We start from the raw sequence: 27,855 nt of genomic DNA on the forward strand, positions 1-27,855 counted from the left end.
TTTATATTAAAAACTACATGTATTTATTTACAAATTTTTACCAATACCTATCACCTATGTTAGACTGTCTACTTCTACTCTAAACCAATCTAAATGTGCCAGCATCACCAAGAAGATGGAGGCTAGGAAGAAGAAAGGACAGGGAACACCCAAATTCCTCCATCTTGGGACTCCAAACCCCCGTTCCAAAAATCCCAAAATTCCACCTTTCACCCTGTGACAACTACTACTATGCTACTTAAACTTTAGTGACTTGTGATTCTTCATACAAGGTTGGTAATTTGCTCCATGGGTTAAGATCAAAATCCCAAGTGTCTTCGGCTTCCTGCCAGGACTCTGAGCCCCTGCCAGGGGCACGTGTCATCCAGGGCACCCAGAGGGGTGTCCTGGGTTCTGACAGTCCCATTGCAGCTCACACATGAATCAAAGCACTCCTAATCCCTTAAACACCTGAGGTGCCTCTGCACAAAGCTTTTTGGAATTGTCCTTGGCCTGTGAATGCAAACTGTGGCATTAAGACAGAGGCTTGCTTTCAAAGTTATAAATATCTTAGTTCTTTTTGTTGTCATGGAATCTGTGGAATAATCCTGTGAGGAGTAATGCGCTTGTCATACCAGGCAGTGCAATCGGTGTTTTGTTTACCCTTTCCCCATTCTGATTCTCAGTTTATAGCACTGCCAGCTGCAGGTGTGATGGAGGCTTTATGACATTTCTCTGACATGAAGCTGAGACCATTAACTCTGACCCCTCTTTCGGAGTACTTTCTGCAGCTCTGCTTTACTTGTTTCCATTGATTGTATCTGGCTGCTATGGAAATCCTTTTTATATTGCAACATATCTTGAAACCACAAATGGTGCAGATGTGGATCATGAATTTATTCATTCCTTGTGTTCATCCAGCCCATGGCAGTTACCATGTGACTGAGCAGCTCTGGGAGGTGCCTGGACATTTTGGAATGCTGTACTTTCTGTTGAATAGGTGATTTTTACCAGATACCTTTCACATCATAAATATGCCACTGTACATGGTTTGGTGAACAACTGCACAAAACAAAGTGAAGTGAGGCAAAATGACTTGCCTGTTCCAGCCATAGGAGGGGTCATTCTTTCAAGAGGTGCAGATATAGGATTTTTGTTTTAAAGTCAAATTACCGCTGACTACATGCCATTACTGTTTGTGGCCTGCCTTTGTATAGATGCTATACCTTAACAGGCTTCCCTCTGCTCAGCATGCCTGTGAGTTCAGAACTCAGGGTCGAAATGAGAATGGGAATGTACAGCAGGTCAAAATGTATCTGCTCTGCTCTTAACAAACCATTTCTGGGATAGGATGCTCTTCTTTTTCGTCCACTTCAGGCCATTTCTTTGAGTCCTGTCACTGGTGAAGAGATCAGTGCCTGCCACTCCTCTTCCCCTCGTGAGGATATTGAAGAGCACCATGAGGTCTCCCCTCAGTCTTCTCCAGGCTCAACAAGCCCAGAGACCTCAGCTTTTCCTCACAAGGCTTCTCCTCCAGACCCTTCTCCATCCTTGTGGCCTCCTTTGGACATTCTCTAATACATTAATGTCTTTTCTATACTGTGGCACCCCAAAAGTGCCCCCAGGAGTCAAGGTGAGGCTGCCCCAGTGCAGAGCAGAGCTGAACTTGCCCCTGTACACACATGCTGCCTGTGTTTGGCACTGCAGGGTGAAGCAGAACTGCCAGGGAATATGGTTTTTGCCTGGTATTTATCTGAACTTTGCAAACAGGCACTGGTGGTTTAACACCCTATTATTCACCAGCTTCTGGATGCTGCCCCATATCCTTTTCTCCCTCTCTGAATCATTATCTGTAACAGCTTGGCATGAATGAGGCTTCATGAAACTCATTACAATCCCTTTTCCCTATTGGAATTTCTCCTGGGCTTGATGGAAATAAATAAATGGGACTACATGGGAGAAGCTTGCACTACAGTGTTGATGCTGTTATTGTCTGGATAAATATAATACTTGAGCTGCCTGCTAATAGTCTAGCAGCTGCCTGTTAATAACCTTTCATAAAATAAAAACATTTTAGAAATTCTGTGCTCTGGTAGCAGTCTAATCTGTAATAGAAAGGGGAGTTCTTAAGAAGATGATGATCAGTTGATGTTCATGAACAGAAAATAACATAATATTCAGTTAGAAATTGTTTCGTTTAGATACTGGCATAAGAGATTTACATACATTAAAAATGGGAATATTTCAGAAGAGGGAGAACAGGAAGGAAGGGTTGAAACCTTGGCTAGAAAAGAGCCAGGCTGATGACCCTGAAAACATAAAAAACTGCTATGAAGAGTGAGGAAGCTGACAGATGCAGAGGAGCACAGTTGCCAGAGGGCTGTGATCCCCAAAATCCCCCTGGATAATGTTCAGTGCATGTCTAAAAAGATGCAAAGAAAGCACCACAAGTGCAGTGAGTAGGGAAGGCAAATCAGGCTCCTTCCTATGGCAGCTGACAGTGTCCAATGCAGGGGACAACAAACCTTGCCAGTGCTGGAAGCATGAAATGGGAGAACCAGGATGCTTGGCTTCAGGTGGTGGGAGAGGCATCTCAGAACCTTACAGAAAGAGAATAATTAGTGGATGGGATGTTCCCAAAAAAACAACAACAAAAAAAAACCAAACAAAAAACCCCAAAACAAACAAACAACAACAACAACAAAACAAACAAACAAACAAACAAACAAAACAACAAAAAAAACCCCCAAACAAACAACAACAACAAAAAAACAACAACCAAAAAAACCCCCCAAAAACAGTCTGAGGTCCCTCTGGTTGGAAGTATCCCACTGTAACAATAAAAATGTAATGATTGTACAATTACCCCCACTCTCAGTCACAATATAGATAGAGGATAGAGTTTAGAGCACCTGCAAAGTCAGAGCAGCTATTAATATGGGGATGTATCAGCTACCAACAGAATAAATGCCTCATCACCTATGACAGGACATAGAAATACAAAATGCAATTTTTGGAGCTCCTTTCCTGAATAACTGATTTTCTGCAATCCCAGAAAATCTCTGCCCTGATTTTCATCCTGAGTGGTGCACAGGACCAGCTTGAGAAGCACATGGGAGAGCTGATCTAATAGCAATTGCAGGAGGATCAGGCTTAACCCTGCAGCAGGAGACACTAAACAAACAAATCCGGAGCACAAGTGTTCAATCTAAAGAAAGGGAACTATCCGGAGCACAAGTGTTCAATCTAAAGAAAGGGAACTGCATACTAATATGGCAAGTGGTTAAAATGAAGAAAAAAGGATTAAGGAGGGAGCAGGCTAAAGAGCAAGGTAGCCAAGACACTTCTGAGAAATCCTGTATTAGCATTCAAGACAAACTGTGCTGAAATTTGGAAAGAAATCACAATGGTCCAGCAAAAGCCCTACAGGACTAAATAGAAAATGAGGGTGATTTTCACTTAGGAAGGACTGGCATTTGTAATGGGAATTTTGTCCTTCAGAATAGAGCAGGAAGCTCCATGTGGCAGATCAAATGTAACCAGGACATTAGGAGGCTTAAGAGAGGGTTTGAGGACCACCCTGCAGAGGCTGGGGAAGAAAAATAATTTTAAAAGGTAAACATTATTTCAGTATGACAAAAGCAGGAATATTGCACAAATCTGTCCTGTCCATAGAAATGGCTCTAGAAAGATGCTGGAAACAATGGACCATGAGTCTGAGTGCCATCCTTCAAGAGATGACAAACCTGGCAAAGAAGATTAAGATCATTGAACATGTAGATAAAGCGTTGGAGAAAATTATCTCCATCAGAAGTGGAGAAACATGGGAAATCAGAGAAATCTGAGTTTGGCAGCCACTCTTTCAGTTACCTGAACTGGCCTGATGTGGCTGTGACTGCCACACCAGGGACTCACAGCTGCTGTGGTGAGAAAGGGCTGGGTGGCCACAGACAGACAGCAAAGGGATTTTAGTGAATGTCCCCTACTCAGGAGGCAGCAAAACAGCTGGAAGGGTGGTTGGGGACAGAACTGGGGCTGTATGAAGTGCACGTGGCACGTGCAGGAGCAGAGAGTGTGTGCAACACAGGAAGGAAACGATTCCTCTGTGGGGCTGTCGGGACTGTCCTTCCTACACACAGCTGTCCACCTGGCTTCCCAGGGTATTAAAGTGCAGCCTGCTTCTTTCCCATCTAACTCCAAATCCTTGTTACTGCACACATGCAGGAAGCACAGAGGATGGGCAAAAGGGATGGGAACATGAAGCATAGATTGAAGATTGAACGTGACTTCACATACATGGACGAGAAGAGCTCTGTGTTCTTGGATCTTGGGTATTTCCTGCTTTGGACTTAGGAATAATGATTTCCAAAACTGAGAAAGAAGCTCTTTAAGAGAGAACATTTTAACTTTTGTAACTGTAGAGGCTGCTGTAGTAACTAAATATACAATGAGGTCATAAGGTCTAAACAGAGCTCAAAATCTCAGTAAAGATGATAAATTTAAAGGAAGCATAATTGTGCAGTGTTTGAACAAACAACTCAAATATTACACTACAGTTATTAGGGTATCATCTCTGGTATTCCAAAATGTGCTCTTCCAATAGCTGTTATTCCTCAGGAGGGCTGAACAGAGAATTCATTTGTGACTGTGACCACAAGCCTTCCAGGAAGCCTGGATGTTTTTCAATTGTCTGCATTATTATTCTTATCTAAACAGATCCATTGATCATTAATGATCTAGAAATGCTGAAGGCATGACAGGTGACTGAGGAAAATCCAATAAGCTCTCCACCCCTGCAGAATACCAAGAAGTGAGAATACTCCTGTTGTGTCCTTCTGGCATGCTGTGAAACACTCCATGAATTAGTAAACAGGATTGTCTGGATGCTCCAGGCTGACCCTCAGTTCTGAGTGTACACAGAGATCTACTGAGCACAGCCTTTTGTGCAAACAGAACGCACTTCCAAACAGTGTCTTATAAATTAAAAATAGGTTTTTGAAGACAATGGAGTGTGCAGCACCTACAAACATGCTGATTGTTATTTAGGGCCGTATGAATATATTTAACATGGACACAACACACCCAACACGACATTCTTATTCATTATTAGTAGTAGTAGTAGTAGTAGTAGTACCCCATCAAGCATTTTTAACAAACAGATATGTACACTATGTACATTTTTGTTAAATAAAGACATTGCCAATGAAGACAGAGCTGAATGTCAGAGTTATTTTCCATGTCTTACTGAGATAAAAATCCTGGTGTGTGACCCTTACTATGTGGCAAAGATGAGAAAAACCGGATTTGATTTTTTCATCACATGTCACCAAAGATGGTAATTTTCTATTGGCTTTCAGACATTTAAGCATGTTTGTTTATTTAGAAGTAAGAGTTTCCTGGCTTAAGAAAGTGAATGAGTGAGAGCATGAATAAAAGGATCTCTTAGATTTCTTAGTAAAAGTCTGGTATTATACCATAAATTGTAAAACCAAGAGGGATTGCTGGTCAAGCGTATCTGGTGCCAGTCACTCAAGGCTTAATTCAGACAAAGAGCCTTAGCTACTGTCGTGTGTGTCCAGTAATTTTTAATGTATTTTAGAGCAATAGTCTGGTTCTAGCGCTCTTCTGGAAAGTGTCACCTCTGTGGCATCACTTCCACCAGAAATGTTTGCGCACTATGTAATTTTAATTAAAACACAGTAATGTTGGTATCTTCCTTAAATAATGCTCTTTCTTTTCTGGAAGATTCTTCTCTGTAGGTATCAACAGTGTATCAGTCAGTCATAGAGATTTAGATTTCATTCTCCTTATAATAGGCAGACATGAGGCAGAGCCCATCAGCTGTGCCTGTGTTGTGGCAGCCCAGCAGACATTTCTCAGCCTCTCTGGCACTGCAGGCAGCACAGATGTCAGCTCTGATTAGCTTTCCTGGGAGCCAAGGGGTTTAGCATGGACATGGTGCTTATCTAACCTGCTTTTGTTACCCTCTGCAGCAGGATCTGTGTTTGCCAGGGAGGTACTGAACAGCCACATTTGCCCTTCTCCACTGCCCGGCACAGACGTGCCCTCTGCTGTGACATCAGCTTCATGTGGGAGGAGAGGGGGCAAGATTCACGCCCACTGAAGGCCAATATTGCTCCTTTAAAGCAGTAATGGAACAGTGTGTGCTGAGTACAGGGCTGGCTTTTGCCCAGTGAACGAGTAAGAACAAAATCAAATAGTGGTGAGCAGGTCAATAAGAGAGCAATCTGAAGAAAGCACAGCTCAGGTAGGAGAAATAGTACCTGTGCATGCAGTAAAGTTGTAGATAATAATGAATTTGTGCAGTTTGAATCCTGGTATCTCCTAATTCATTAATTCTTGGCTGTACTTTTCATACCCTTGTAAATTGCTCTTACAAGTAATATATAAATATGTTTTAAAAATCTTAGCCTAACAGTACTGTATTGTTCATAATGTTTTAGCTTTTAAAAATGTTTGAATAGTAATTTGCATGGTTTTTTCTTATACTCAGGTGCATATATGTTTTTATAGTATATGAAATAACAGATCAATGTAATTTTGGCATACAGCTGTGTTTGGCTTTGGTTACTTATTGATTTATCCAACATAAAGAGTGTTTTTCAGGATTGCATGCCCCAAATAAACTTGCCAGATACCTTTGAGACATCAGATTAGAAAGAAGACTTGTGACTACAAGTTAACTGTATTTTATCAAGCTAACATAATGTTAAGTATAGTATAGAATAAAGGAATTTAAGAAATTGCCAGGAGTTTAAAAATGAAACAAAACAGAGAAAGGAAACTGGTCAGATGGCACAAGGAGCAAGAAATAAGGCTTGGTGCCAAGGTGGATGTGACAGAATTCTGGACTGGACAGAGGAAACAGATTGTGCACTGTAACGTAGGTCAGTGAACAATGATGAGGGAGTTGAAGAGAACGGGGAGGAAAGAAGATCCTGATCTAACAGCATCAGGAAGCAGCACAAGAACTGAGCATCCCTGCCGACTCCTGTAGCTGTTCAATTAAGTTGGTTCAATTAAGTGTACCCCATACTTTTGATAATTGTCACTCACTAAGGGTTCTGGTGCCTTACTCATTCCAGGGGCTCCAGGCAAGCCATGTCAGTGATCACTCTGCTATCAGAACTCTTTTCCATGCTGTAAGAACCAGGTGGTGACTGGACCAAAAATGGTCGTTCCCTCCCAAAAAAAACCCACCAAAATTGGTGGTTGTGGCTGGTGAATATTCCTTTCTTCAGCTGGCCAAGTTGGTGGGTGGCTGTGCTAATTATCTGGCATGCCACACAAGTCTAAAGAGGCCTTTTGTTTTATTTTGGGCAATAATGAAGCATTCCCTTTGATTAAAGCATGTTACGAGTTAATTAATGTTCATCTATTGTTGTATTTTAACAAAAGTGTATGACACATCAGGATTTCTGCTTCTTGGAAAAAAACCCAACAATTTCCTTTCTTTACTATTTCCTGGTAAATTAATAATGAGCCTTTTGCTGCCTCTTTGATGTTGCTGGGATCACAGTGTGTGGCTTTCACTGGGACCACTATATTTCAGGTCAGCTCATACTGTTTTGTCTGATTCTGATATAATACAAATGTTTTCACTTCTAGTCCTCTCGTAAGTTGTTATTTTAGGCCATCATATTTTTCCTGCTTGCATTAGGATAGAAATGCTGCATTTTATGAAATCCACACCTTTCTGCAAGTGGCTCATTATAATGTTACAATGCAATATTAATTCAGTGCTTAGCAGATTAAGATAAATCATACACTGGGTATTATGAGGAAGCTTCAGGATTTGAGGATGTAAAGTGAGGCTGGCACCTCCTTAGGAGGAGTTATGAGGCTAGAGGGGGTTTGACTACTAGAGATCTTCAAGGAATCTGCCTGGGGCCAAACACGTGAGACTTTCATTAATGACCTCTCTGAAATAATGAAGAGTTTGCTAATGAAACCCCCTGTTGGAATACAGCTGGGAAACATTGTTACTGTACAAGAGAATTGCAGTATGATAAAGAGGAGCTGGATAACCTTGAGGACAGCAAGAGATAAAACAGAAGGAATTCAGCATCTGAGAGAATAGGCTCGTGCACTCAGAGGCTTTTCATGAGAGCTTTCTCCTGTGAGACTGGAGCTGCCACCCAACCCAGTCCCAGTCAGGACTCACTGAAGCTTCAGCCATTGTCCATGTGAAAAACTCTTGTAGCTTAAACACCAAGGCACTCCTACCAAGTCAAAGATGATGCAAAATTTTATATTTTCCTGTTTTTCCCAGTGGCACAGCCCTCCAGAAGCACAAGGGAGGTGGGCAGCACCAGACTCTGAGGAGCACAGGCTTTTTTCACTCTTAATTCACTTGTCCATCCAGTTTGAAGGCAGAACCTGAGTCTCCCAGGAGAGTGTGTTAGCAAGTAGGATCAAGAATATTCAGTTTCAAGTTTTCTGCATTCTCCAGTTGAAATATTTACTATCCCGCTCATCTCCTGTAGGCTACTTCTGCCATTTGCACTGCATTGTGATGAAATTTGACCAAATAAAAAGTTTCTGCCAGGTCAGTTGACAAATGTTGATCTTAGAACTAGAGCAGGGGTGGCAATGTCTTGCAGGCACAATGTCTTGTGGCACTACCCCGTGGGCCAGCACTGGCCTCCCTTAAGGATGGGATGAAATTGCCCCAAAGATCCCAGTTCATCATTAATATATAAGTGCTGTACTGTTTATGTTCCTGTTGAATTTGGACCACAGCCTTTGCACACCAACTTTAATTTAGAAGGAAAGACTGATGAAAATGCCTTTAAGGTGTCCATATAACAGCATCAGTGGTAACTCATAATCACTGCCAACAATAAATGTTCTATTGATCCAAAAGGATGGGACCCTGGGAACAAAATGCTTCCCAAAAACTGAGCACTCACTCTTCTGATGCTCTCTTAAATGTCTTCCAGCAGTGGTCCTGCAGTGGCATCTCTCATTATTTGTCACAGTTGAAAGGCTGCTTCTGCTTCTCATTAAATGTTTTGTGCTGCACAACAGGTCTCAGGTTTACTGTTGCTTGAATTTCCCTCATGGATTTTTTTTTCCTTTTCAAAGACTTTCAAAGTAGTCCTTCTTTACTGATCTTTTACAATCACTGAAACATTGGAAAAGCATACACACTGTGACAGAAAACAATAAAGTTCAGGCAATTCCCAGCTGAGGGTGATATGGCACCATATATCCATCACATAGATTTAGGCATCAGAGAGAAAATTAAGCAGCTTGTTGAAGCTGTGGCACTGTGCCTGGGTGTTGGAAAGAAACACAACACTTCCCATCATTAAATGAGGATTTAATGTTCAGGGTGCTCAAATGTTTCTCATTTTTTCTAAAGCAAACCTTCATTAGCACATTTGTTTAAGCAGTACAAACTGTCCTGTCCTGGTGGCCACGAGGCTTTGGCTGCAGCTGCCAATCCTTTCTAATGGGCACTTGGACATCATCTGCATGCATCTACTTTGTTTTGCACTGAGAAAATATGAGCTTTAAAGGGTCAGATTGCTGACTGGTGAAAAGTGAAAACAGGTTCATAAAACCACTGTTAGTAGGTGCAAAACTGTGTCACTGTTTTTGTTTTTTAATATTTTAGTTCTTCTAATTTTTTTTTTTCCACAAAGCTTTATTTCTGCTTGCAGGACATTTTTATGCAAGGGTAGTAAGATTCCAGAAACCAGTGTTTGTAATGTAAATTGTGACCTGACTTCAATATTAGCCTTGATCACTGTCAGCTGAAACAGCTGTGCCTTAAGAAATACTGACTATGATAAATCCACCTCTACAGTGAAACAAAAAAGAGAAATACACAGACAATTATTTATAGAGTCTGGTATGGGACTAGAACAGCAGGAAACTCGAGGAGGAAAACCTGAAAACTCTCCTGGAAGTCAGAAGCAGTGCTACCATGTTGCTGAGTCCCCACAGGCAGGCTCTGTGGTCTCTACAGCACCATTTGTGGGGTGCTCACAGCTCTGGCCTCCACAACTGCCCATGAGAAAAAAATCACCTTATTAAACAACTTGGTATTTGCTTTGCTTTCCCTTGCAACTCATTAAATTGCAAGCTGTGCCTGATTGGAGTCATCCAGCTGAGTGCCAGCACCTGTGTCAGGGAGCGCCGGCAGCTGGGCCAAGGGCTGAGCCCATCTGGCCAGAACCTTCTGGAAGAAGAGCTGGGCTCAGCTGCTTCTTGGTTTTGCTCCAAAAGGAAGTGTGGCCTTGGGAAAGATGGTTGCTGGAGGTGTTGCTTTGGGGAATGTTTTTGACCCAGAATACGGAGCTACACGTGTTTCCTAGGAGAGATGGCAGGGGCACCACCAGGGAAGTTGCTGGTAGGTGAAGGATGAATTATGGGGTGGTGAGATCAGTCCCAGAGGGGAGTTGTTTTGCTTTTAAATTCTGTTCTTGGTTCACTGGTAGCCAGGATTTTTCCATGTGTGAGGGGCAGCAGGGCGAGGCTCTGTGTTCCTGGCAAACCGGCCTGAGCTCCTGCCTCCGGCTCCTGCCTTTCATTCCCTGAGTTCTTCTTCCCCTGGAGCTGTGAGCAAGCTGCTTTGGGAGGGATTGATAACACAAGTGCTTCATTTCCTCTGAGCCATGAGGTGCCCTGGCTTGCTGCTTCAAAGCAAGGCTTTCCTGTGTTGCTTGTCCTTCCACAAGGGCGTGGGAACAGCAGTGTGCCCAGGGTGGCTTTTGGAGTATACTGGATTTGTCTGGTGGTAGTATAGGGGGAAAAGCATTTCCTGGAGGACAAAAGAACATCTGTTATGTTTGCTTTTAATTCTTGAACAGGCTTAGGAGAGAAGAAAGGTATGGAAAGGGAGGTTCTTCCCCTCACTCCCAAAACTGGTTTGTTTCTCTCAGGAAAGCAAAAAAACTGGGTGCAGTGTGAATCAGTGGTTCAGCATAAGCAGGAAGCCTATAGGGAATTTGGCTTCATTCAGTCTGCCAAGGACACTAACCCCAAGGATTTTAGTCCTTTTCCTTTTAATTAATGTAGCTATGACCTAAGAGGGAAAATAAAGCACCTTAGTCTCTGTGAGGGAATTTGCTCCCCAATGTAAGGACCCACAGCAGAGAGGTAACAAGGTTATGAAGTTACTGCATCTGAAGTACAACCAACTTCAGGGCTGAATGACAGCAGGAGGATGTAAGGAGTTCTTTCAAGCCTGGCAGAAGTGAGAATACCTTAAAAATAAAAGTTCCAATTTATGACTGCCAGAGGAACCCCTAGAACAGCCCTCTGATGCAAGGAGAATATAGAAAACTGCAGCTGGCTAATAATGTCCACTCAATTTCTGACAATAATCTGAGTTCCTGTGTCTGAACCAAGTTTTCTGGATCTCTAGAGAATTCTATTTCAACTCTAAAGCCTTATTTTAAGAATTAGCATTTCAAAACAAGCTGTTGGAATTTCAGTGGTGCTGCAATTTGCCATCTGCTATTTTTCTAATTCTAGCTTATGCTCAGATAAATTTGGCTCATTTTCACAAAAGTATGTTCTGGGACTGCATGATCCTCTTGAGTTTATTCATGGATTGCGTGGGTTTGGGGATGGGGTCTCACAACTGAAGAGGGTTCTGACATCTGTTCTTAACCTTCCTTTTCTCAAATCTAAGAAATGGTTCTAAACAACACAGATTTTATTATTCTGAAAGGGAAGTGAGAGGAGGATCAGTCATTGTAGTCTCTGCTTGATTTGGTGCAGTTTTTGGCGATTTGACTTCCAGGAAGAGTGCTTTGCTATCACTAACACACTGCTCTAAATAAAAGATATGCTTAGGGTTTGCTTTCTCTCTTCTTTTAGATGTTGTTGCTGTTATGAAAGCATTAACTCCATAACTGATGGGCAGATTTCCAATATGTGTGAGGGCTCAGCAAGGGTAACATTCCAGAGGAATAACAATATAGAACATGTTTTGATTCTGGTTAACCTAGCAGTTGTCAAGGGCTGGGCCTTCTCTGCATTCCAGGCTACTGTAATAATTTCCTGTATTTCTGGGACATTTGCACATCCCATCTTTTAAGTCTGTTTTCCAGTTACCATATCCAATTATATATAGGCTTACATTCTAATAGTTTCACTATTAGAAGTGAAAGTTTCATGCAAAAAGTATGGATGCTTGGATCAGAATTCTTCCTTGGTGTGTTATATCCACTCCTGTGGCATCAAGTTCCAGGTGACTCCTGTCCCTCTCTTTTGGGTCCCCTGCTCTTAGTGTAACTTAATAGTATCATAGTGTCACCTGCACTTTACCAGTAAGAGCTTTATGAAATACTGCATGAAGGACATGCTTTTATTGGTTTATGGGCAGAACACCTAATCCTGTTTTCAGTCACACAGCTAATGTACTTTGGGCTGCCTGGGAAGTGAATCACAGCCAACAGAGAGCCAGGAAGAAGCTCTGTTTCTACTGCTGTACTGTTAAACACTAGGTGTTTAACACTATTATATGGGAATGCTAGTAATAGTTAAAAAGCAGTTTAAGAGTAAACTTTGTTGTACAACAAAGCAAAACAAACATGCTTTCTTCCTCCTTTCACAAACCAAAGCTGGCTATCTGGAGGCTTCGGAAATGAGATGGTATTAGCAAGTTTCTTGAAGAAAAATTAAATGTGGGGTAACTAATAGAATTTGTTGAAACTTGGGAAATTATATTGCCTGTTTCCAAGCACAGTAAGCTGTAATATTCCATAAGAGGGTCCTAAAATCACTTGACTGTTACAGGCTTGTGTGATAGATGAACATGATGAGTGCACTTTTTTTCTTGCTGCAAAACCATAGCTGACTCTGTACCTGTAAACCCAGACTTTTTCACAGCCAAAAAGGTCAACCATTAGATTTATTTGTAAGGCAGCCCCTGACATCACCTGTGATTTATACCCACCCATGCATGGGGTGAGCTTGTTTTCTTCATAGGAAAACATGAGGAAACATTACAGAGCAGTCCTGTCTGCAGAGTTCCAAAGAAGCTGAGTGGCTTTTATTGCTGCTCAGCACAACACAGTCTCACCCTCTCCTGTGCTCTGGCTCCCATGCATTGTCCACTCAGAGCTGAACTGTCTGCCAGGAGCCCTCCTGAGCTCACTGCTTGTTGGGTTAGACAGGTGCTAGCTCTAGAAAAAGAGCTGCATGCATGGCCTGAAGTAGGCAGTTCTTCCATTCAGCCACATGTGTCTGCCCTAGACCCTGTCCTCTGAACAAGGGATAATTAGATAATCTAAAATGGAAGAGAGGTGACTGAGGTGGTCAGTCAGACTTTTCTTCTGACTGTCCTTTAACAGAGCCAGAGGCATCAAATGGTGGAAGGTTGGAAAAAAGAAATGGAACTAAGGAGGAAAACCACTCTGTGCATGTTCCTCTGTTCATTTGTCCAGGTTTGGGGCATGTCTACCTTCCAGGTTGCTTTAACAATTCCCTGTATTTCTGGGAGATTCAGTCAGGGTTGTAGGACACTGGAACACAGCCTTTGACTCGGGAACTCGGCTGACCCTAAAATCTCTGTAGGCTGCAAGAATATTGTGGAGGAAGAAAACCTCTGTGTTCCACACATGCTCTCTCTGGGTTATTTGCTGTTGGCTGCTGCAGAGGGCAGCTACTAAATCAAAGACTTGCTCAGACGCAGCATGTTAAACACTTAGTGGGCTCAGGGAAGGAGTCAGACTGCCAGGAGCTCCACTGCCCTGCTCAGTCTCTTGCAGTAGGCTGGCTGTGTGCAGGGGAAATGCAAGGGGCTCCTTTTGTACCCTGCTGCAGTTAACATCTGCTGGGCTTTAATCCTCTGAAGTGCTGAGTGTGCTTTATCCTGGGATAGTTAACCTCTGTACTTCAGGCATCCCAAATAAAGCAGGTGGCTGTAGGTGCTGCAAAGGAAGCAGACCTTGGCAACAAGAAGGAAATGGATTCAGTATGTGCCTTTCTTCCTCCACAATACTACAGTCCTCATTTTTTTTGAGGTTCATATGTAACACAGTGTGTGCTGTACGTATGAATGGATGTGCATGAGGCATGGATGTGCATATGGAGGCATGCATGTGACCTCTGTGGGGTCATGGAAAACAAAATTTTGAAGTTCATGTCTCAGTAATTCTCAGTACCCAGACAGAATGGTGCAAAACCTAAAAAATTAAAAAAGAAATTAGGCTAGCAGCCTACTAAATGCTGCTCAATTGTGTTCTTTGTCAGGGTGATTTCTTTAGATGTTGACCTGTCAGCAGCTATTTTGAAAGAAGCCAAGATTTTGGTTAGCAAATGCAAGACCTAATGCTTGCAGTCAGCAGAAGGTTTTCAGTGTCACTCTACTGAGGAACAAAGCTTTCAGTGCTATTTATATTCCTTTTTAACTATGAATTTTCAAGTACTTTACATCATTTAAGTCTGAATATTGACAGATGTTGAATGTTTTCAACTAGCAGTGAAGTCACAAGGATTTGAGGTCAAATTCCACATAATGAACTGAGTTCATAAGGCCAGCCCTATTCCAATTATTTGAGGTGATTTTACTGAAACAGTCATGTTAGTTTAGTCCTCATGTTCTCCCATATTTATTAAAAAGACTACTACCTAAGCAGAGAAAATCTCTACAGGTGTTAGGCCAGGGAGAATGGTTATTAAAGAGTGGTTATTGTAGTGTTGTCTTGGGCACCAGCATGGTCTGGATCAGCATAGTTGTGTTGTGATTAATGGCCTTATCAAAACGCAGAAAAATTACAGAACTTGCACAAAGGAATGCAATATCCGCTACCAGCACAGAACTTAATAACGAGGCAAAGCATGAAACCGTTTGATGTCATTAATAAAATCTATCATGGGATGCAGGAAAGTATTTGCAATTGCATCAGTCCTTGAGAAAAAGGCAGACAAGACAGCTGTGGTGATGGAAAAGATAATACATTAAAGAAAAATTAACATATCTTTGGGGATGTTTTTAGCAGGAGGTGAGAGGAAGCTTTTCTTCATTAAAGGAAACTGCAGTTGTCTGAAAGCATGGAGAACACCACGGATAGAAATCTTCACTTTTAGACCAAGCATTCTTAAAGTGGACCCCCTTATAGGTGCCTGGGTGTTTTATATAACCAGTACTGTTTCTTCAAGTGGAAGTTTCAGCTGCAGTTGTGTTTTACCCTTGTGTCAGCTAATGAGTCCTTCTGGAGAATGCACCCACTGTTTCTGTCATTTCAGCTAATAATAACAATGAAAATGCAGTGAGCATTAAGGTTCTTAGTTTTAGCTAAGTCATACTATAAAACTCCTTAAATTTTTAGAACCTGGAGTTATTGTATTCTTTGCTTGCCAAAATTCTTGCCTGGCTATGCCTTTCCTTGAGCACTGAAATCTGCTGTTCATTCCATGCTGGCTTCATCCCCTTAAAAGATGGGGATGTTTTTATCATTGTATGCTCCTGTGAAATAGAAGACAATAGGCTTCAAGTCACCAGATTAGGTAATGAGGCACAAGATGCAAACACTACATCTAGGAATCACCTAAGAGTCTTTCTGGAAGGTGGCTAATTTTGTATCCCTCTCCTTTACAACTCAGAGGAGCAGGTGTGGGAGCTGGGCTTATTTAATCTGGAGAAAAGGAGGCTCAGGGGAGACCATATGATCCTCTACAGGAGGATGGAGCCAGGTGGGTTAGTCTTTCCTCCCAGGTAACAAGTTATATGGGATGAGAGGAAATGGCCTCAAGTTGTGCCAGGGAAAGTTTAGGTTGGATATTAGAGAAAGTTTCTTCAACAAAAGGGTTGTCAGGTATTGCAACAGGCTGCCCAAGGAATTGGTGGAATCACCAGCCCTGGAAGTTCTAAAAAAATGTGTGGATGTGTACCTGGTGAACATGGCAGTGCTGGATTAGCAGTTGGACCCAATCTTCTCTGAGGTCTTCTTCAAACTTAATTGTTCTATGATGCTACACAGTCACTTGCCAAATAAATTGTGCCCAAACTTGAGGAGAAGGAATCCTGTGTTGCCACTGGCATTTGGTCATTTGAAATCTGGCACAAAACAGAGAGGCAGAGTTGAGAGAAGCAGGAAGGTCTGCAATATGCAAAATATGTACAGATTTTTAACCACCCAACACTGGTACAAAATACCAAGCATGAACAAATTCCAGGATTCCCTGTGAGAGATTCCCGCTCTTGCCCAAGTTCTCAGTGAATTGCTCTCCATCTGTTAGCTCTGCTGACAGTGATGGTCACCAGGCATTGCAGGAAGTCTCATTCTCTGAGTTCTGGGTATAGATGAGATAATCTTGATTGTGCTCAGAGGAGGAGCAAAGGCCAGATTCCAGGTTTTATTTCTGTCAGCAAACTGGAGATATTCTGTCCTTCGTAACACTGTAAACTGGCACTTAAACACCTAGCTCTTATTAATGAGGAGGTATTTTCATTGCTGTGGCTGAATGACTTAAAATAATTAAGAGCTCACTGGGCACATGGCCAAAGCTCTGAGCTAGAAAAATCAAATAATTTATGGATTTTTCTCCTTATTCAGCCTACTTGAACCAGCTCCTGATACAAGGCCTGGAGGTCACAGTTTGTCATAAAGCTTAAGGGAGATTATTTTAAATGAATCTCATTGAATTGGCTTAGATTCATATAAGACTGAGGTATATTCATTTACCCCAGCTAAGCTCATCTTTTTACAGGGATTTCTCAGCTCACCTTTCTTTTTTCTGCTTTCAAATTTTTGTCAGTCTGAACTATCCAGTTGCAGAGGACTTGCAAAAGGATCACTCAATGAGTTGTATTTTGAACAAGAAGCCTACAAACTTGGTAGCAGTCAAGGATGCTCTCTCAAGGTGTCAGCTACATCTGTTGCTTGCTTCTTGAAGCGTTTCTTCAGCTGCAACTTGGTCACTTGATGCTTGCCAGAAAAAAAACCTGACAGATGCCTCTAAACATCCTGAAGAATGCACGTGGACTACTTCTGACAGGATTTATTTCACTGCATGCTTGAAGGAGGAACATCTGTCTGATGGTAGCGGTGTTCCTCCAGGCAGTGAAGTCTTCCACCTGTGTTACCCTGGCTTCAGAAGATCTCTGCAGCCAGGAGCTGGTTCTAGCTGGGGTGGTGAGTGACACCAAGGTTGCTTCAACTCTTGCTCGATTACCATTAGCACAGGGAGGAGCAGAGGATGGGAGCTGTGTGCTGACCTGAAAAGGAAATGCATGGATGTTCTCACCTGATTCACTTGCTCTGCCATAAGTGTGGGTTTAGTGCTTTTTTTAGCATGGCACTGTTCTTGGGCGCTGTTAAACACAGCGCATATGCCTGTCAGCAGAATTCTAGTTTGCTCCCTTTCAATCTTCCTGATTATTTTTCAGGAGGTTATTTAAGAAAATCTGAAAGGAAAACACACCTGCTAGGTGAAGACAGATTATTCAAGTGTCAGGAGAAAACCTCCTCCATATGCACTGTAATAAAAGCAAAGACTCTTAAAATAGACTTCCGTGGCTTGCATAATAATTGGAACACAATTTACTGAAGAGACAGCATCAGTGTAACTAAGGCAACTTTCCTGTCTGATGGTGGAGGATGAGGAAATGGTATATCAAAGTGCTTCAATCATTGCTTTGAAACTATAATCTATATCAGTCAGATTGGGAACACATTATGTGTTCTTTCGCACCATCTGCCCAACAATCAGTTGAACTTAGTCTGAAAGTGATGGAAAAGCAGCCCTCAGTAACTTGAGAATATGACATTTGTCACTTTTAGTACCTGCTGAAGAAGATGTCTATTAATAAAAGGGTGTGCTAAAATAATAATGGAGAATTTCTTTGAGTTTCTGTTTTCATTTTTTTATAAAAGTGACAATGAAATGCTACCAACTTGCTTGTCAGTGTGTAATTGTCTTTTAATAGTTGGCTGCTAAGTAGTAATTTTTTTTCCATTTACTGGTTTCAAAGGCAAAATCTTCTGATAAGACTTTCCCAGCCTGGAGGAGGGGAAACTGTATCACTGTCTTTAATTGTAGATGTATCTTAGATGCATCCTATGCTTAGGTAAACCTCTCCTATCCCATCACATCCACCCTATCCTATGAAGAGGTGGCTTTTGTCTAAGCTCACCACAGTGAACTTAATTATGTGTTGCTTGATGATGAGTGAAGGTGCATGCATAGACCTTGGTCATTACCGTATCATAATGCCAACACCTGAATAATTCAGGGTGTGAGGGAAGGGTGAGGCAGCAACCCATGGTGATTTTGCATTTGTCAGCTGTGCCTGTCTTGCCAAGAGTTGAACTTGCCTGAAACCTTCTTTCTGAAGCAGTAGCACAACACAGAAATGGCTTTTGTGGATGGAAGCCTTTGGGAAAGCAGGGGCTTGTCCTGTCTCTTGCCTTTCTAAAGACTGGTGTGGTGACATCCTCTGTATGACAAAAGGCAGATGTGTACATTGCTCTGGACTCTGAATGCCAGTCAGGAATTAAGAAAGGCATTGACATTGAATATGTGTCGATGCCATTCTGTGCTTTTCTGAGTGGTTGGTAGGGGTTTTTTTGGTTTTTGTTTTGGTTTGGTTTTTTTTTTTTTTTTTGTTGTTTTTTTTTTTTTAATTTATTTTTCCCATTTTATTTCAGGGGATAAATTTCAGATATTTTCTATAAGCTAGGTTTTTCTCGGCAGGTTCAGAGATGAAACGGAGTCCTGATGGCTAGTATCAAATCCCCTTAGATACATAAACACAAAATTACGTTCTAGAGAGTGGAGAAGTTGGGCTATTCTATCCCATTATTGCAAGGAAGGTGTCTCAATGACTTTTTGTATTAAAAATTACAGAAGAGAAATAATTTTTTTTTCCTAAAATCTTAATAAGATAGCAACACTAACAGGTCAAACCCTGAAATTATGCTAATGAGACCATGGACAAATATTCCATATGGTGATCAGTGCATTTATAAATCACTCACTAAAACTAGCAAAGTGCAAGTCACGGAATCCTGTGCTTGCACACAATAACGTTGACTGGAGACACTGAAGTGGTCCTCTGCACAATGGAAATTTTCTGTTAGAGAAAATCTCTTTGCAATTCTTCTTGTGTTACAGGTCATCTCCATATCACAGTGACTTCACAATATTGAAAAAAAGACAGTATTTTTTTTCTTGTCCTGTGAATCTGACATCCTTAACTTTTTTCTTTGCCCGTGATGCCTGTCAAAAAATAAACTGCAAAGGGAAGGGGTGGGGGAAATTTTAAATATTGAGAGAAATCTAACATGACTGAAATCTTCTCTGAGTGACATGCTGTCTTGGTTTACAAGACAGATGTTCTGCCAGGGAAGGCAGAAAAGCCACCCTTGGAATGGAGACTGTAAACCCCCTCCCTCCGAATTATTAGAGTTTTGAAATGACGGGGCTCTCAGGCAAAGGTAAGGGAAGAGCAGCAGCAGTTCTTTACTCGTGTGTATCTCAGGGCAGAGAAAGAGCAGCTTCGGCCCTGACCCCGCACAGGGCCCGAGCCCAGGCCCAGTCACTCTCGGGTATCAAAACTCCACGGCAATAGCTGGAAGCTGTGGGGTGCCCTGGCAGGGCAGGGGGTGCGGGGCCCAGCAGCAGAAGCAAGGGTCCCCGCTGGGTTATGGTGGTTGTTATGAATAGAAAGTTGTATTTTTTTTAGAGTTTCAGAGTTAAAAAACAAGTCAGACCAGTCAGACCTCTTTGGTTTCGCTGCAGGAGAGGGGCTCCTTAATTACCCATTAATGGCCGGTGATTAACTATTGTTTCCCTGATGCTAGCTGCTTGCCAGGGACGGACATGGGGACAGACCCCAGAATAGGAGTGACATCACAGCCAGTATGCAGATGAGAAATGCATTGCGCCCCGAATTTTTACAGTTTTTACAAGAAAAACCCCTAAAATCACGAGCCAACAAGTGACTTAAGTGACGTCTAAGGATGGGAGCGTAGTCCCGTACCTGCTTGGACCTTTTTGCTTCTCACCCTAACCTGAAAAGATACTGATTAAAGAGACACCCCGGGGTGTTAAACAAACAAGCCAGAAATCTGCTACTCTCCCGTGAGGACGGAATCCCCAGCTCTGCCTGCAGACCAGCGGACAAAGCTGCATCACCCTCCTTCTCCGTGCCACGCCTGGGAGCAGTGGCGGCGTGGGCGCGACCCGTCAACTTCTCCCCACCTGAGCTGATTCTTCTTAATAAAGGCATTAAAAAGGAGAAAGATCTCCTGCCCATTTATTTCAGCGGTGGCAGCAAATTCCCTTCCCCAAGCCGCATGTCCGACCATCCTCCTATGAAGCCCAGCAGCATGAGAGCAGCTGCCCCCAACCCTTTTTCTTCTTACCTGCCCCCATTCTCTCAGTATCTCTGCCCCCCCAGAGAAACTCCCAAAAACCCAAAGGAGTTCCCCCTCCCAGCCTGTTCAAGCACCCAGCCATCAGTGCTTCTTAGCAAGTCAATGTGAAGAAATTCTACAGGTAATAAGGAAAGAACAGAAAAAACCCAACCCCAATACATGTTCATCTTCCTATTTCTTTTATATAAGGAGGGCAAAGTTATTCTTTTGCAAGTTCTCCTGCAAGTGAAGAAAACTGAGTTAAGTTATGCTGGTTTGTCAGCCAGGGTAAGCCCTTAGTGTGCGTCTGAAACTGGTTCAAGGAATGTAAAGCTGGATATTCTGAATCCTCTGGCCATGTTCTTCAGTGTGGGTGCTCAAACCACAAGTATTCTCTGGGGCAGACAAAAGTAAAAATGGCTGCATTGTTGCCCGAATGTGTAGAATACTAAATGCAATAAAAGATAGGAGAAGCTGCTTTTAATTTTGCAACTTAAATGTCAACCTTTAAAGTTCTGTAAGTTCTCATTTTTGTACTTGAGGGGGAGTAATAACTGTGGAAGGTGTTCATGTCACAAAAGGAAGATGGAAATCGTGCCTTAGCTTCTTATGTACTGTGTATGACGTGAAAGGCTTGCTACGAAAGGGCATTTTGCTAAAATAGGTTCTTGGTGTTTCTGAGCAACCTCAGGTTTAACAATATTGCAGTTCTCTAACTATCTAACAATCATATTAGTCTGCAATAAGAAAACTTTCCAGTTCTAGGAGTAACTAAGAGAGAAAAGTAACAGTGTTTGCAGCCAGTGCTCATGGGCTTCATGTTTACACGCGGTTAGTGGAAACTGCCCTCTGGGAAAGATAAGCCTTCACCTTTTTACACTATCTCATAACCACTGGAGGACAAACATGTCCTGAATAAAACTTTTCCAGCTTAGTAATTGCAGAACTAATTTCTTCATACTTGATCTGTCAGCTAACTGTGTCTGAATTTTCTTTTTCTTTACCTGATGTAATAAAATTTACTGCCCATTAAGTTTCTTTATGAATGAGCTCTGCTTCTCTCAAAGAAAAATGTGTAAATATACACCCCCTAATTTACAGTTTTGCCGACTATTTCATGTTCCAAAGCAGCCAGCTTTGACCAGTTAATGAAACTGCTGGTCTCTGATGCAGATTCATTCAAAGAAAGCAGTCTAGTGAAATGCAAAGGCAAAGCCCAGCAGCAGTGATTCATGAATTAGTAGTGTTAAGCCTCCTTTAGCCTCCATCTGTGTTCTTTTTCAGCTCTGCTAGATATTTACTTATCAGGATGGAGAAAAGAAAAACAAAACCAACAGCTTTTGGCAATGGCATCGAGCAGGACTTCAGTCAGGTTCTAGATTTCTCCTGCCAGTGACAGAGGTTACGATGTGATATTTGTGGTAAACCAGTGGTTCTCCCACCTTATGAATTAAAAGAGAGAGATAATTGCAGTTGCAGAGTTTGAGAGGTTTTCCCTGGTTTTATTATTTGTCTTCACTTGGCGTAGTATTTTATTACAATTAGGTTTAATCTGATTTAGCTGCCTAGCGAACTCATTAAAAGTTGTAAAACGTTGCAGGAATTCTTAATGGTGATGGTGGGTAAAATGGACAATGGAAATGAGAGAGAGGAGAACTTTGAGGGGAAATCCTCCTCTTCTTGAAGGACAACTAAAAACCGAATCTCTAAGCACAATTTTTTTTTTTGCCAATTCTAAAACTTTAGATTTTTGGTGTCAGAACTCTCTTTTCTGTAAAAAAAATTCCTAACATTTAATACTTCCACTGTAGCATGCATTAATCTGAGCTATCACTCCTATGGTAAGTGGAATGAGCCAAAAATTTATTTATGTAGGAAATAGTCAAATTCATGGTCTCTGATATATGTGAGGCTATAAAGCCTTCTATGGCAGATGACAGAAACCTTCACTCTTGACATTAGAACTAAAAATGTATAAAATAAATTGTGACACCAGCTCCCCCTCCCTTCCCCAAGGACGAGCCCCTCTTGGTAACACAGGGTTTCTGTGCAGGTGGTGGCTGAGGCTGGACCATGGGCAGCCCTCACCCCTGTTCTTTGAGAGTGCTCTCAGATTGTGTCAGAATGCTTGGTGGTGCAGCTGGTGTGAGCTGCTCCCTGTGATCTCAGCAATCCGGGATGTTTCAGCTGCTGCTCTTCCCAGCCTTCCATGAAAGCTTGCAGAGGGGAAAGGAATCCATTGCTTAAATTCTATTCAGGTTAACAGCTGTGTCAGCCTCATGAACTGTTCAGTCTTACCCTCTCTGCCTGGGGTTTCACATTTTTTTGAAAATTATGTGCCTACTGATGTTTTTTTTATTTTTTATTTTCTCCCTGCACCATCAAGCTTCAGTGTTTCCTAAATTCTGGTCTAAAACCTGGTGAAGCTTTGCTTTTTTGTTTTTTCAATTTCTTCTTACCTTATGGAGGAACACCTGCTGTCTTAGGTGACCCCATGTATGGACTGGAGTCTGTATTGCCATAAAGGAATCCATAATTCAGCTCCTTATCCAAGAAACAAAGCATGGAAATACAAGATGTGTTCAATTTGGTAATGTTCTCTAACAGGGCAAGAACTTTTTAACTGATCTGTAGGAAAGACTCTCTCCTTTTAGTTCTTTAAGATGGACATGAATTATGTGATGTCTTATGTCTTGATTTAAGGTATTTATTAAATCTGGTTTAAAGTTTGAAAGTAAATGTTTCAGTTCTTTTCTAAAAGTTGGGCTTTGAGCTACAGGAAAGTGTGGGAGTTCTTCGCCTTTCTGACCATGTTGCTTACTTTCGTTTTTAAAAGAATGACATATTTATTGTGGTTTCAAAAAGTCTCGTTAATATCCTACAGGGTAGTGAACAGACTCTCAGATTATTTTTTTCTAAATTAGTCCACAGAGTCTCTCTTTTTTACCGGAAGTATATATGGTTTTTTGATTGGTTTCTTTTTATTTCACTCTAAGAATGTCAAGAATTTAGAATTAACTCAGCATTAGAAGTACCACATCATTAGAATGAACTCTAAGTTACAACAGTAATCAAATAATATATAGATTTTTTCTTTAAATAAAAGTGCTTTTTTTCCACAAAAAGAGCCTTTCTGTGCAACAACTTGGAGAGAAGGGGAAACATATTTAGGTTTTAGGCAAAGGCTTTAAACTCAGGTTAGAGACGAATGCTTTTCATCTTTGTTGAAAGGAAACAAATTAGTATTTTTCAATGAGTTATAAATTTTATTTGTGTTGATGTTGCCCAAAGGTAATGGTTTTTACGGAAATAATGTGATTATTTTTAGTCATATTTGTATCTCTACATTTAAAAAAACCCAAACATTATTTGTATAAATTGGTATCTTTATGGTAGACATGAATTAGCTTGAAATATTTTCTGCACCCTATTGTACAATCATTCTCTAGCCTTTGACCAACAATTGATGTTTTGTCTCTCTGTGATGGAGATAAAATTTGAATCTGTGAACTAATGGAAGTTATTTGCTGCACATACCCTCACTGCAGCAAAAAAACCTTTTCTTGCTGCTGGATTGGTGTGTGCCGCCTCATTTAAACGAAACAAAATAATGCAGCACTGCTGGATTGTAGAGCTATTCCTGGACTCTTTTACCAGACACAGTGAAGTGGAAAACACACTTTAATGAAGGAAGCTGGTCGTGCTTTACTTTTACTCCTCCTTTTGTGTTTGTCACAGCCATTAAGTTAGTTTGCTTTAAGAAAATAACAAAAACAACAAACACCTCCCCCCCAAATCAAGGGAAGTTATTTCCTGCAACTCTCAATAACAAAGAAAGAAAAAAAAAGTCCAGGAGGACTGGCTCACTTTTTAGAACAAAATTCTTAGGGGCTTGGCATTTATTTCTTTGAAGGTTTAGCGACATTGAACTTTTCTGTTCAGGCCCTGTAAAAAGAACCTTAAAATGGAATTTTCATTATGGTACATGATATCAGTTTGACTTTTCTGAAAAATAGAAGAAATTTAAGTTGCTAGGACAGTAAGGGAATCATTGCCTATTTCATGAGTTCTTCTCTTTGCCACAAACTGGCCGTAAAAGATGTACCCAAACAGATGTCCCATTTCAAACCACCAAACTCACCTTATTGCTGTGTGCCATTTAATTATCAGAAAGTGTCAGAGTGCACTTACAAGCATGAAAACTTCTACTGGTAGAAATGGTTAATGATGAGCTTGTTCAGAGTTTGCATAGCAGAAACAGGAGGTCCTGTTTAATGAATATCCCAATGGAAATAACTCCCAAATTATGCCTGCCTGTTTTTCCTATAATCAAAAACTGCAACTGGAATTAATTAGTACTGCTCTTAACAGCTAGCAGTGTGTTCTGCAGCCTGGCATTGTTGAGCTCTGCAGATATTTCACAGAAATATTATTTGACGGATGAGTCATCCTCAGAACACAGCATTGTAATGAAATTATGCTTGGCATGTGATAGATAAATCTAAGTTAAAACTGGTAGAAATTGCTTGAGCTGCAGGAAGAATTACATTGAAACACGTTTGGGGTTTTTTCCCCAAGTCTTTTACAGCAAGAAGCAAAATAAATAAATATCACCAGGAAACAAACATCAGATTAGATGCGTCTCTTTAGTCCTACTTGTGGTCCTTCCTTCCCCTTAGAGCAAAAACCAAAGCATAGAGTTGTGTGTTGTGCCACAGGTGAACACTTAATACTAAATGTATAATTTTTATTGTACCTTGTTTTTCCCCTTTGCTTACAGGTTGTTTTCCTATCTTTTCCCAAAAACCTCCACCTTCAGTCTACCCTTTCCTCTTTCAATTTCACTGCAAAAAGTTCCAATGTTGTTTTTATGGGTTGCTTACTGTACAAATCAGTATGTGAATCCTGGTTCTGCGCCATTTTTTCCTGGGAGACTAGAGCTGAGAAGTCCCGATGCAGGAGGAGGACCTGCTGGAAATTGACATAAATTCTCAGAGTTAAAAACTTTGTTTCTGAAACATTTGCAGCAGAACCTTCTAACGCCCTGGTGAAAAATACAGAAGCTTGTTAAGGCAGGCCCTGCAGGGAAAAGTGTGAGGTTGCTGTAAATAACATGAGCCTTGGGCAGAATTTCTGTTGCTAAAATAATTGTATTATTTACAATCTACAGAGAAACAGTGTCTGCTGTGATTTCCACACTTTACACTCTATATTGCACATTTTTATAAACAATTAGGTAGAAACAACATCCAAGTAATATTTAGTGAAATTTGTGTTTAGCACAGTGCTGTTCATAGATGTCAGACTGCAGTTGCCTGAAGATGTATGTCAGCTACATTGTCCTGTTGATGGCTGAAGATTTCATCTCTTCTAGTCTGAATGTTTTTAGCAAGAGGCCAGTGGAATGTAATCCTATAGAGGAAATTATCTAACAAAACCAAGGCCATAAAACTGGGTAGGTGAAAATGAGCAACTGAAATGTTCTGAGGGAGAGGCATGGTACAGTTTAAACAGATTGTGCCTTACTCTTAAGCCCGTGCGGTCTTGTAACTTTTCTGAACTATGTAGGTTCAATGGGATAAACTAGGACTTTTGAATATCTTTTATTAATGAAATTTCCACAGTAAAGCCATCCTGCAGTTGACTTTATCATTTAAACATGTGGTGTTCAGTATTTCAATAACAGCAAGAATTCCAAAAGTTTTCTTGAGCTCACACATTCTATTCTAGACTCCAGGACACAGTCATGTTTTTAAGGAAGTTTTCTGTGGGGCAGAAGAGACTGTTCCAGCAATTATAAAGCAAATAGCATAAAGAACAGGAAGATAAAATGAAATATCTACATAGGGCAATTCAGCTGCATGCTTTTTTTAGATGGTCTTGAAGTTTTTCTGCCTGGTGGTTATTATTCTGTGAGTGAACATGCTCTGTGTTGAACTTAGGGAAATAGAAATTCATACCATTTCCTGTCTTCAACTGTATATAAGTAGGTGATTTTATTAAAAAAAAAAAAAAAAGGAAAAAAAAAGATTGTTTTTTAGTGTGCAGGCCACTTAAGACAAAAAAAGGAATAAGCAATTTGGTATTTTTCTGGCATCCAGTATTGAAATTTACAATGAACAAAAGGATAGCAGTAATGACCATGTAAGTCCTGTTTATTCTTGACTAGAAAATACAATACAAGGAAGGGTGAAACCACTTGAGCAAATTAAAAAAAGTTCTCCTTTGCAGTCCTCTTGTCAAAAAAAGCCTCGGCATTTTTAGAATCTTGTCATGTGATCATTAGAGTGAAAGCTGTGGCTTAGTGAATTGTTGGGTACCTGTGAAAAATGCATTTTGTAGCTTTTCTTTGGCCTAAAGAAGCTGTGGATTGTGTGTATGTGTGTTGTGATGATAAAAATTCAAGCTCTAAATTAAACTGTAAATAATGTTGCAGCTGGAGCCTAGACCTGGCTGTGTGTGAAGCCAGTTCCTAGACTGGAAATCTTCCAAATGATGTAACAGCATCTTGTTTCTAACTCCTTAGTGCTTGATATGTTCTGCACAAGACCAAAAAGCTAGACCGCACCACAAAAAAAAAAAAAACTGAAGGACAATGGGAGTTGCACAGGAGAAAAATATGTGTCTTTGACTACAATGTACAGCACAAGGAATGAAATTCCTTAAAAAGGAAAAGAGACAGGTTGGGATTTCTTGGGAGTTGTCAAAAATATTTCCCCATTATTTTTTTCTTTTCCAAGAAAGTTTTGATATAAAAATAAATTTTACACATACCTCAAAGCTTAGGCTTTGAGATGTTCTCCTCAGCAGTTGTAAAACCTGGAGTTCCACCCACTTCAAGACATTCCCAGATATCTGTGAATTCCAAATGCGGCGATCTCCACTTGCTGGTACCACATTGGTTTTGGAAAAAACTCTTGGTTCTCATCCAAGGCTTCCTCGGAGGGCTTTCCTTTCTCTTCCTCTGAGAATGTCTATAAGCATGTCTCATTTTCTAAACCAAAGCAAGGTCTTTTGGAAGTAGCAGTATGTGGATGAATGAGTGCTGGTGTGGAGCTCCCGTGCAAACCCATGCATCGCTGCATCCCGTCTTGTGTGGAACAGCAAAAGACCACGGCAATGTATGGGAAGCCAGAGCTTTATTGAACTTTAAGACTCTTCAAACTGCAACTAATGAAGGACCCATTTGCCTAACTACTAGGACTCCATTGTCAAAAACCCATCACCTTTCTTAAACTTGAAACACTACAACTTCTAAGTAAACCCTTTCCTAAAAACAACAGCTAAAACTGAGGGGCTTTAGCAGAGCTATGGTCGGGAACGTCCCAGTGCCTGCTCTGGGCACTGGTCATGCATTCCCCCCCACGTGCCGCTAGCCCAGAGCGGGGCTGGGGCCTGAGAGACACCTTTGAGGGGAGAAGTAGACTCTCCTCCTCTTCCAAAGGCCACATCTCCTTTGGCTCCTCTCTCTGGGCAGAGCCGTGTGCGCAGAGCGCTGCTGCAGACACAGCTCCATCAGGGCCCGGTTGTC

At 41.3% G+C, this 27,855-nt stretch overlaps 1 long non-coding RNA gene across 4 annotated transcripts; it reads right to left on the reverse strand.

Moving 5' to 3' along the window:
• On the reverse strand, window positions 1-27,855 carry LOC135303911 (uncharacterized). Of its 4 annotated transcripts, XR_010365331.1 has the most exons (7): window positions 27,099-27,855; window positions 25,208-25,295; window positions 16,691-17,182; window positions 15,856-16,021; window positions 5,951-15,430; window positions 2,505-2,579; window positions 1-1,041 (listed from the first exon to the last, which is right to left on the reverse strand). It is a non-coding gene; the product is annotated as an uncharacterized LOC135303911 (long non-coding RNA). The 4 variants fall into 4 exon arrangements; XR_010365328.1 differs by lacking the exons at window positions 1-1,041; window positions 2,505-2,579 and having other exon boundaries at window positions 10,224-10,771; window positions 15,297-15,430; XR_010365330.1 differs by lacking the exons at window positions 1-1,041; window positions 2,505-2,579 and adding an exon at window positions 22,784-22,868 and having other exon boundaries at window positions 10,352-15,430.

The sequence above is a fragment of the Passer domesticus genome, chromosome 6, assembly GCF_036417665.1.
Source record: "Passer domesticus isolate bPasDom1 chromosome 6, bPasDom1.hap1, whole genome shotgun sequence".
Taxonomy (NCBI): domain Eukaryota; kingdom Metazoa; phylum Chordata; class Aves; order Passeriformes; family Passeridae; genus Passer; species Passer domesticus.